Source organism: Pseudophryne corroboree, chromosome 3 (assembly GCF_028390025.1).
Source record: "Pseudophryne corroboree isolate aPseCor3 chromosome 3, aPseCor3.hap2, whole genome shotgun sequence".
Taxonomy (NCBI): domain Eukaryota; kingdom Metazoa; phylum Chordata; class Amphibia; order Anura; family Myobatrachidae; genus Pseudophryne; species Pseudophryne corroboree.
This window is the reverse complement of record NC_086446.1, coordinates 503,971,639-503,983,570: the sequence shown is the minus strand read 5'-3', so window position 1 is coordinate 503,983,570 and position 11,932 is coordinate 503,971,639. Positions and strand designations below refer to the sequence as shown.

Genomic DNA, 11,932 nt, shown 5'->3' with positions numbered 1-11,932 from the left:
ACTGGGAACCCCTCCGCATTATTTCCCCGGTATTTTAATAACCAGGACCGGCTCATAGAGCACGGGGCTGATTATGTTCAGGAGGGTGGACCCCACACATTTAATTTTTTTATTTTTAACTCTTTACTACACTTTTAAATAGAGAACCATGCATGGATCTCACTGATCCGTGCATGAGTCTCCAAACATGCCAGCCTGAAGCAGGTCTACTGTATTTGAAAGTTCTGTTTATGTACAAATTCAATCCATTTCCGGCAGTGTATGGCTATTGTAGGCAGTGATTAAGAATACGAATTCTTAGAAAATTCCAGTGTTGTATATGGTGTATGTGAAAATCCAACCGTGTTTGGCCGATGGTCTATTTATTCATATTTGTGTGGACGGCAGTGTATCTCTTTACAAATTCTTTAAGGAGGTTGGGAATAGAAATAAATGGCTTAGTAATTACAGCCAAAAGGTCGTCAGCAAAAAGGGCAAGTTCATATTCTCTTTCTCCAACAACTAATCCAGTAATATTATCTTTTTGTCTAATAGCTCTCACCAGGGCTCTCCATGCATAAGACAAATACAAGAGAAGATAGGGAGCAGCCCTGTCGAGTGCCATTGGCGATTACTATAGGTTCAGATAGGATCCCTATTAACCCTCACACGTGCAGAAGGCTTCGAGTAAAGGGCTTGAATTCTATGGATGCCCGACGGAACCAAACCCAAGTGTTCCAACACCTGTGAAATGCCTTTTCTGCGTCTGTTGACAAAAGTATACTTGGAATCTTCTGGGAAGATGCCACATGAATCAAGTCAAGAACTTTGTGGTATTATCCTTGGCCTCACAACCTGGAACAAATACTACCTGGTCTGAGTGAATCAGGTTAGGGAGAAACATTTTGAGGCGATTAACCATTAGCTTAGAAAACCGTTTCAAGTCAACTTTTAACAGGTAGATGGGTCTATAACCAATTTGATCTTGACTTTGGTTCCTGCATTTCTTGAGGTTCACTGAATACAATATTTGTGAATTCCTCATCATATCTTTAAGGTGGCTTCCCAATATTTTATCTTGCAGAAGTTATTTTCTGTGGTTGAATGTTCAAGCTTGTAGACTCTGGTTAAGATACAGTAATGTCTTCAGCTCCTGGAATATCCAGTGAAAGATACTTGTTCTGTGTTCCAGTCTAGCTTTTCTGTAATTTGTGCTGCTTCTTTAAATATGACATATCGTGATTTGATGTAATTATGTAGGCTCTGTGCTCTAGTTAGCTTCTTTGCTGACACACTGCACTGGAAATACTCTGTGCTGTCTTCATTTTGCCGGTGTCTAAAATGGCAAATGGGGCATTCTAGTCGCCTGGGGCCCGTATAACTACAGCTTCTGTGTCTAGGAACATAGAGGGTAATTCAGATCTGATCACTGGGCTGCGTTTTTTGCTGCCCTGCGATCAGATAGTCGCCGCCTACAGTGAGAGGGTGAATTCGCTGTGCAAGTGTGTGTTCGGATGTGTAGCAGAGCTGCACAAACTGATTTTGTGCAGGTTCTGCTCAGCCCAGGACTTACTCAGCCTCTGCGATTGCTTCCTGCTGATTGGGGCCGGAGGTGACGTCAGACACCTTCCTTGAAAAAGCGAAAACGCACAGCAGCGATCATATCTGAATTACCCCTATAACCTGTCGCAATATGTGTGTACAGGTGGCAGTGGTATAGCAGACTGAGAGTACATACCAGTGGATGCCCTGAGAAAGCAAAAAGCCCAGTACTTAAACAGTGTCTCACTTAAACAGGAAAACTGAGGATGGTGACAGTCGAGGTGATACACAGGAAAAAATAGTTTCTTTTTCTATGTTGACCCAATGTGTTGTGCCTGATGTCACAACTGGGTGGGAATCTACATCTGCCTGCCAGAGCCGTAACTACGTGTGAGCCAGGTGTGCCTGGCACACAGCGCAGTCACCCTGAGAGCGCACGGCCAGCAACTATGTCATCGGCTTGTAATGAGTCAAATTGACTCATTACAAGCCGCCTGTGCTGTGTGCGCCGCCAGAGGAGAAGAGGAGCAGCGTCAGGGGAGGACCTGGAGGAGGGAGAGGGACTGGAGCAGCAGCAGCGCTATGTAATTGGTAGCGGCGCCGCTGCAGCAGTCCCTCTCCTTCTGCATTGGCTGGCCGGCGCTGCTGTGAATGCTGGGATGCGCTTCCCTCATCCCAGCATTCACAGCGGCGGCGGGCAGCCAATGCGGAAGCAGAGGGACAGCTGCAGCGGCGCCTCTACAAAGTACATAGCGCTGTTGCGGCTCCAGTCCTCCTCCCTCCTCCTCCTCCTCCTTCTCCCCTGCCTGGGATCTGCCAGCACAGAGGAGCCTGACTGCCTGAGCCAGCGGGTAGAGATGGTAAGTATCTATCTATCTATCTATCTATCTATCTATCTATCTATCTATCTATCTATCTATCTATCTATCTATCTATCTGTCTGTCTGTCTGTCTGTCTGTCTGTCTGTCTCTATCTATCTATGGGCGGGATGTACTATCCTTCGCCCACGCTTTAAGTGCCGTTTTCTCTCCGTTCACAATCACCGCTCCGCTGCCCGCCACTTCCCCTTAGCTCCCCCGTCTGCTTTCTTATTTCCCTCTACCTCCTCTTCACCGCCACGGCCACTGAGTTCTACTATCGCAGCGCTCCCACTGGCTGTTGGCGCATGCATACCACTCACATTTTTTTTATTTTCCGGGCATGCGCACAAAGCCTTCCTTGATGGATCCTGGAGGCTTCCTGTGCCGCAGTTGCAGCTTCCGGCCTTGCGCATGCGCCAACCGCCATGGGGAGTGCTGCGAGAGGAGAACTCCGTGGTCGCGGCGGTGAAGAGGAGGGAGAGGGAAATAAGAAAGCAGACGAGGGAGTTAAGAAAACGGCACTTAACGCGGGGCGAAGAATAGTACATCCCGCCCTATCTATCTATCTAGCTCTGTCTATCTATCTATCTATCTATCTATTCTGTCTGCCGTAATGTGTAAAAGGGGGACGCTGTCTGCCGTAATGTGTAAAAAGGGGGACGCTGTCTGCCGTAATGTGTAAAAAATGGACGTGGCTATTGTACTCGAACTCCATCTGCTACCTTGAAGGGTTTCCCTACGGTGACGTGGTTTTGGGCATCCGGAGCTCACATTTCCACTTTTCTTTACCTTCTGGCACTACGGAATTCCCTGATTAAGGACTGCAACTGCTGGTGATATGCCTAAGGAGTTGATTGTTATATGCTGTTTTAAATCTGTGTTCTTGTAAGTGCATTCTGTAAAAAATAAATGTCTTGTTTTAAGAGGTACTGCACCATGATCAGTTTTGTTTAAAGTGTCCCTTGAGCCATTCCCCTATACAAATAGGGAGAGGTGACACGTTTTTTGCAGACTCAAGATTACATACAGCTGCCTCCTGGTGTGTTCATAGAGGGAGAAAAACTGACTGCATATTAGTGATGAGCGGGTTCGGTTCCTCGGAATCCGAACCCCCCCGAACTTCACCCTTTTTACACGGGTCCGAGGCATACTCGGATTCTCCCGTATGGCTCATTTAACCCGAGCGCGCCCGAACGTCATCATCCCGCTGTCGGATTCTCGCGAGATTCGTATTCTATATAAGGAGCCGCGCGTCGCCGCCATTTTTCACTCGTGCATTGGAAATGATAGTGAGAGGACGTGGCTGGCGTCCTCTCACTTTGTTTCAGGGGGCTGCAGTGCAAATATCTCTATTCTGGGGACCAGCAGTATTATAGGAGGAGTACAGTGCAGAGTTTTGCTGACCAATGACCACCAGTATTATACGTTGTCTGTCTGAAAAACGCTCCATATCTGTGCTCAGTGTGCTGCATATATCTGTGCTCATACTGCTTTATTGTGGGGACTGGGGACCAGCAGTATTATATAGGAGGAGTACAGTGCAGAGTTTTGCTGATCAGTGACCACCAGTATACGTTGTCTGCCTGAAAAACGCTCCATATCTGTGCTCAGTGTGCTGCATATATCTGTGCTCACACTGCTTTATTGTGGGGACTGGGGACCAGCAGTATTATATAGGAGGAGTACAGTGCAGAGTTTTGCTGACCAGTGACCACCAGTATACGTTGTCTGCCTGAAAAATGCTCCATATCTGTGCTCAGTGTGCTGCATATATCTGTGCTCACACTGCTTTATTGTGGGGACTGGGGACCAGCAGTATTATATAGGAGGAGTACAGTGCAGAGTTTTGCTGACAAAGTGACCACCAGTATTATACGTTCTCTGCCTGCAAAACACTCCATATCTGTGCTCAGTGTGCTGCATATATCTGTGCTCACACTGCTTTATTGTGGGGACTGGGGACCAGCAGTATTATATAGGAGGAGTACAGTGCAGAGTTTTGCTGACCAGTGACCACCAGTATTATACGTTCTCTGCCTGAAAAACGCTCCATATCTGTGCTCAGTGTTCTGCATATATCTGTGCTCACACTGCTTTATTGTGGGGACTGGGGACCAGCAGTATTATATAGGAGGAGTACAGTGCAGAGTTTTGCTGATCAGTGACCACCAGTATACGTTGTCTGCCTGAAAAACGCTCCATATCTGTGCTCAGTGTGCTGCATATATCTGTGCTCACACTGCTTTATTGTGGGGACTGGGGACCAGCAGTATTATATAGGAGGAGTACAGTGCAGAGTTTTGCTGACCAGTGACCACCAGTATTATACGTTCTCTGCCTGAAAAACGCTCCATATCTGTGCTCAGTGTTCTGCATATATCTGTGCTCACACTGCTTTATTGTGGGGACTGGGGACCAGCAGTATTATATAGGAGGAGTACAGTGCAGAGTTTTGCTGACCAGTGACCACCAGTATTATACGTTCTCTGCCTGAAAAACGCTCCATATCTGTGCTGCATTGTAATATATAGTAGGAGTACAGTGCATAATTTTGCTGACCACCAGTGTATAATATATAGGAGTACGGTACAGGAGGCCACTGCTCTACCTACCTCTGTGTCATCAAGTATACTATCCATTCAATATGAAATTTACATATACTAGCAGCAAATCTTCCATTCCATTCCTTGATCTCAGGATATATCGAGATGAGACCAACACAGTAGCCACTGAAATCTTCAGGAAAGAGACCTCAACCAACAGCTTACTTCATTCAACTAGTAGCCACTTTCCATCAACCATCAAAAATATTCCCAAAGGAGAATTCCTTAGATTAAAAAGGAATTGCACTGAAGACTCCACCTTTCAAACTAAAAGTATTGAGTTGGCTGCAAGATTGAAGGAACGAGGATACAGCAACAGACTTATTAAAAGGGCCAAATCCGAAGTACAGAAAGTAGAACGGGATTCTCTGGTTTTTCCTACTACAAAAATCAAGGAAGATAAAAACACCCTACGCTTTATCGGTGACTTCTGTAAGAATTGGAAAGATGCAAGAAAAATCCTGCAAACCCATTGGCACGTTTTAAAAATGGATGAGGACATATCGGACCAAATTGGCCAGAACATCAACATGAGCTGGAGAAGGGCACCTAATTTAAAAGATAAACTGGTAAGAAGCTACTTTTCACAGCCCTCAAAGCCAAGACCTCTCAAGGGTAGCTATCCTTGCGGTAAATGTAAATTGTGCCCACAAATCTCTAACCTTACGACAATCATGGACAGATTCAACCAGCAGATCACAGCGCATGACTTTTTCAACTGCAGGACAGAGAATGTGATCTATTGCATCTCTTGTACCTGTAACTTAAGGTACGTGGGCATGACTTCTCGCATGTTCAAAGTTAGGGCACTTGAACATATTAGTACAGTGAGAAATGCCAAATCAGACTTAGCCCAATTCAAGAAGCTCACCACAGTCGCCAGACATTTCTTACGTTTCCATGATAGTCGAACAGAAGATCTTCATTTCTCAGGTCTGGAACATGTAAAAATGGGATTAAGAGGCGGAGATTATAGCATGGCACTCCAGAAAAAGGAATCCGAATGGATCTTCAAGCTGGACACTCTTATGCCCAAAGGTCTAAATGAATACATCAACTACAGCATCTTTCTGCCCACATAACTCCAATATCCATTCATCCTGCTCCCTTCCCACCCCATTCCTGTCCATCCCCCCCTTGTCCCATACCATCACCCCAACCCTCACTTTCTTCTTCTTCTTTTTTCCTCTTTCCACCTCCCTTCTCCCTCTTCCTTTCCTTCTCCTCCTTATTCTTCTCTTCCCCTTCCCTCTTTTTCTTTTCACCACTCATCCTCTCTTTTCCCTCTCTCCCTCTGTCCTCTTTTCCTATTTCACTACTCCCCATCGCATTCCAAATCACCCATCCACTTTCTTCCCCTCTCTCCCTTTTCATTTTTCTTTCTTTTTTCCATTCATTCCCTCTTTTCCCTTTCTCTCCCCCCCCTCTCTCCCGACCCCCCCCTTTCATCCCAGTTTTCACCACATTTGATGCACTTTCTTTTTTCACTTTCTCACAGCCCATAACCCTAACCTCTTCCCATACCCGCCACAATTCCTCCATGGCCCTCCAGACCCTGACATTTCCACTCCTTTTCCTTTTTTCCCCCTCACACTCAATATTCTCTTTGCAGACCACACCCAACACAATACTCTCAGACTCTCCCATCCACACACTCACATCCATCATGTCATCCCCCACTCCTTCCATAATTTATAACCCCCCCCTTTTTTTTTTTTTTTCGCACTTTAATCCTCACATTCAAGTCACAATTCCTTCCCCCACCAGCTCAATTCCCTTCCATTTCTGTTCAGCATTCCGTCACTCACTCCATTTCATTTCAACATTTGTCACCATATTTACCTTCATTTATATTCAGCATCTTTTTAAAAAATATTTTATTTTTAATTTTGATTCCATTTTATTTTCATATCAATTTTTTCAAAATTTACATAATCCTATAAAAAAAATAATTATTTTTTTATTTTTATTTTTATTTTATTTTTATATTTATTTTTATTATTTATTTTCATTATATTTATTTTTATTTATATTTTTTTATATTTATTTTTATTTTTATATTTATTTTTATTTTTATTTATTTTTATTTTTATATTTATTTTTACATTTATTTTTATTTTTATTATTTTTATATCTATCATTATTATTATTATTATTATTATTTTTATTTTCATTTATATTTTTTCATATATTCATTTATCCTATTCTTATTTCATATCCTAATTTCATATTCACCTCTCATCTTTCCCAATTCCATTCCTGCATTCACTCATTTTTCTCCCACTTTCATTCACAGTTTCATTACACTCACTTTCCTCCATTCCATTCCTCATCCTTTCCCCTTTCCCTTCCTGTTTCCCTTTTCCAAAATGGATTCCACAGGGTATCCCACTCTAAATTTGATAGGTTTAACCATTAGTCAGTCAAATCCAAGTAACTAATTCATTGGTTATCTCAACCCTTAAGTACTGGCCACAAGAGAGCAGTAGAGAGAGGCTCTCGTGACCAAGCCCAATCAGGTGAAACGTACGTCGAGAGAACGTCCGTAGTGACGTCATCGCGGCCACGCCCATTCCGGAAGCGGGCGGCCGCGCTCATCACTGCAGCGGGAGTGTGTACAGAGGAGACCTGGACAACGTTCGCCGCATACCTTACGGCTGCGGTAACTGACACTAGACCACCAGGGTTTAAATGTGCAGCAGGAATCACCAGTATTTAAATTCACTGATTAGCACCGACTGCATACTGGATTTTGTCCATATACATATCAGTAGTGATAACAGATACTAAATCTATCACTACACTCTCTGTTCTAGAACAGCGTTTTATTAACAGATAATATCTGCATAATTCTGTTCTAACACCCGCCTATGCCTCCAAGGTTTAATTATTACAGATATTTAATCGTGATTTATACACACAAGTGCATTTATGGTGACATTTTCTATTTGTTATGATTTCAACACACATGTGTATTTATGGTAGCATTTTTTTATTCTCTGGCATTTATCATAGAATAATTGATTTTTAGGAGCCAGCCTTGAGCTCCTTTCCAGCATATGATCATTCATCTGGCTTTCCCTCAGGGGACCAGCAATTATTGTGTGAATTGTCATTCAAATTGAGTTATTTTCTAGCTCTGTCCTATTACTAATTGGTATATTCTTTACTTATAAGTTATTACAATTATTATTATCTTTATTCAGTTTAAGTATCAAGATATACACATACACCACACATTATCCTTTCACCATTTCCATGGGAGCTCACTACCTGCCAAACTTCACTTACCACACTATACCTATATCTATTCCAGACACTCCGAATCATCTTGATATACCTTGTCTGGAAATACCAATTTGAGACCATCAGTGGCCTTGGTTGAGTGTGAAGTACAGAAAGCAGTGTACTCTCCCTTTCTATTCATATTTTCCTCATACCGGCCCACGGCCATACTACCCTGAATACGCCCGATCTTGTCCAATCTCGGAAGCTAAGCAGGCATGGCCTGGTCAGTACTAGGAAGGAGAACCTCCTGAGAATACCAGGTGCGGTGGGCCCTTTTTAATTCTCCAATGCTTGCTATACCTCCACTTCTGCTTCTGGAAAAACACTCCCGGACCACACATGGTTGATTTACGTACTGTACGGACAACAGGAGTGCATTCTCTCTCTCATCTCTCTCCTTACATTTCTTACAACAGGCCCACGGCCATACTACCCTGAATGCGCCCGATCTTGTCCGATCTCGGAAGCTAAGCAGGCATGGCCTGGTCAGTATCAGGATGGGAAACCCCCTGAGAATACCAGGTGCAGTGGGCCCCCTTTTCTTTCTTTCTCTCTCCAAAGATTTGTTTCAGTCAACTCAACTTTGCTACCATATCACGCTTCCATTGAAACCTTTATTCCAAGGCATGTACAGTGATTGTTCTGGATACACTTATTTCATCAGAACACATTGATATTCATCAAATACATTGTTTCTGATATTTTCACCTTCTCCTGGCAACTTGTACCTCATTTGCTAAAAAGGTTAAACAAGTTCCTTTTTTCAAACATTAGACACGAGTCTCACAATTATTTCATATTTATTTCTTTTTATTCAAGAAACAATTAAAGGTTAAGTTTTATTTCACTTATCATTTATTCTATTTACATTACACAAATCATTACAAACGAGTGCTCCCAAACAAGGTTTTTTTGTCTTTTTCTCTCCTTTTCAATTACTATCCATCCATACCTGTGGTGCATTTCAGTTTTGCACAGTTTGCTGACCACCAGTATATAATATATAGCAGTACGGTACAGTAGGCCACTGCTGTACCTACCTCTGTGTTGTCAAGTATACTATCCATCCATACCTGTGGTGCATTTCAGTTTTGCAAAGTTTGCTGACCACCAGTATATAATGTATAGCAGTACGGTACAGTAGGCCACTGCTCTACCTACCTCTGTGTCGTCAAGTATACTATCCATCCATACCTGTGGTGCATTTCAGTTTTGCATAGTTTGCTGACCACCAGTATATAATATATAGCAGTACGGTACAGTAGGCCACTGCTCTACCTACCTCTGTGTCGTCAAGTATACTATCCATCCATACCTGTGGTGCATTTCAGTTTTGCACAGTTTGCTGACCACCAGTATATAATATATAGCAGTACGGTACAGTAGGCCACTGCTCTACCTACCTCTGTGTCATCAAGTATACTATCCATCCATACCTGTGGTGCATTTCAGTTTTGCACAGTTTGCTGACCACCAGTATATAATATATAGCAGTACGGTACAGTAGCCACTGCTCTACCTACCTCTGTGTCGTCAAGTATACTATCCATCCACACCTGTGGTGCATTTCAGTTGTGCGCAGTATATATAGTAGTAGGCCATTGCTATTGATACTGGCATATAATTCCACATATTAAAAAATGGAGAACAAAAATGTGGAGGGTAAAATAGGGAAAGATCAAGATCCACTTCCACCTCGTGCTGAAGCTGCTGCCACTAGTCATGGCCGAGACGATGAAATGCCATCAACGTCGTCTGCCAAGGCCGATGCCCAATGTCATAGTAGAGAGCATGTAAAATCCAAAAAACAAAAGTTCAGTAAAATGACCCAAAAATCAAAATTAAAAGTGTCTGAGGAGAAGCGTAAACTTGCCAATATGCCATTTACGACACGGAGCCTATGTTCATGGCTAGTTGGTTTGTTTAAGTCAGGCACCCGGGGAGACACCTGTTGTCCGTGGGACGAATATGGCCATTGACATGCCTGGTCAAATTACAAAAAAAATCACCTCTTCGGTGTGGAATTATTTCAACACAAATGCGGACAACAGGTGTCAAGCCGTGTGTTGCCTTTGTCAAGCTGTAATAAGTAGGGGTAAGGACGTTAACCACCTCGGAACATCCTCACTTATACGTCACCTGCAGCGCATTCATCATAAGTCAGTGACAAGTTCAAAAACTTTGGATGACAGCGGAAGCAGTCCACTGACCACTAAATCCCTTCCTCTTGTAACCAAGGTCCTGCAAACCACACCACCAACTCCCTCAGTATCAATTTCCTCCTTACACAGGAAAGCCAATAGTCCTGCAGGCCATGTCACTGGCAAGTCTGACGAGTCCTCTCCTGCCTGGGATTCCTCCGATGCATCCTTGAGTGTAACGCCTACTGCTGCTGTTGTTGCTGCTAGGAGTTGATTGTCATCCCAGAGGGGAAGTCGGAAGACCACTTGTACTACTTCCAGTAAGCAATTCACTGTCCAACAGTCCTTTGCGAGGAAGATGAAATATCACAGCAGTCATCCTGCTGCAAAGCGGATAACTCAGGCCTTGGCAGCCTGGGCGGTGAGAAACGTGTTTCCGTTATCCACCGTTAATTCACAGGCAACTACAGACTTGATTGAGGTACTGTGTCCCCGGTACCAAATACCATCTAGGTTCCATTTCTCTAGGCAGGCGATACCGAAAATGTACACAGACCTCAGAAAAAGAGTCACCAGTGTCCTAAAAAATGCAGTTGTACCCAATGTCCACTTAACCACGGACATGTGGACAAGTGGAGCAGGGCAGACTCAGGACTATATGACTGTGACAGCCCACTGGGTAGATGTATTGCCTCCCACAGCAAGAACAGCAGCGGCGGCACCAGTAGCAGCATCTCGCAAACGCCAACTCGTTCCTAGGCAGGCTACGCTTTGTATCACCGCTTTCCAGAAGAGGCACACAGCTGACAACCTCTTACGGAAACTGAGGAACATCATTGCAGAATGGCTTACCCCAAATGGACTCTCCTGGGGATTTGTGACATCGGACAACACCAGGAATATTGTGCGTGCATTACATCTGGGCAAATTCCAGCACGTCCCATGTTTTGCACATACATTGAATTTGGTGGTGCAGAATTATTTAAAAAACGAGAGGGGCGTGCAAGAGATGCTGTCGGTGGCCCGAAGAATTACGGGCCACTTTCGGCATTCAGCCACCGCCTGCCGAAGACTGGAGCACCAGCAAACAGTCCTGAACCTGCCCTGTCATCATCTGAAGCAAGAGGTGGTAACGAGGTGGAATTCAACCCTCTATATGCTTCAGAGGATGGAGGAGCAGCAAAAGGCCATTCAAGCCTATACATCTGCCCACGATATAGACAAAGGAGGGGGAATGCACCTGACTCAAGCGCAGTGGAGAATGATTTCAACGTTGTGCAAGGTTCTGCAACCCTTTGAACTTGCCACACGTGAAGTCAGTTCAGACACTGCCAGCCTGAGTCAAGTCATTCCCCTCATCAGGCTTTTGCAGAAGAAGCTGGAGACATTGAAGGAGGAGCTAAAACAGAGCGATTCCACTAGGCATGTGGGACTTGTGGATGGAGCCCTTAATTCGCTTAACCAGGATTCACGGGTGGTCAATCTGTTGAAATCAGAGCACTACATTTTGGCCACCGT

The 11,932-nt window shown here is 44.0% G+C and overlaps 2 pseudogenes; both read left to right on the top strand.

The window, feature by feature from the left end:
- Positions 1-8,427: 8,427 nt before the first annotated feature.
- On the top strand, positions 8,428-8,545 carry LOC134897217 (5S ribosomal RNA; annotated as a pseudogene).
- Positions 8,546-8,689: 144 nt separating this feature from the next.
- Positions 8,690-8,807, top strand: LOC134895590 (5S ribosomal RNA; annotated as a pseudogene).
- Positions 8,808-11,932: the final 3,125 nt, after the last annotated feature.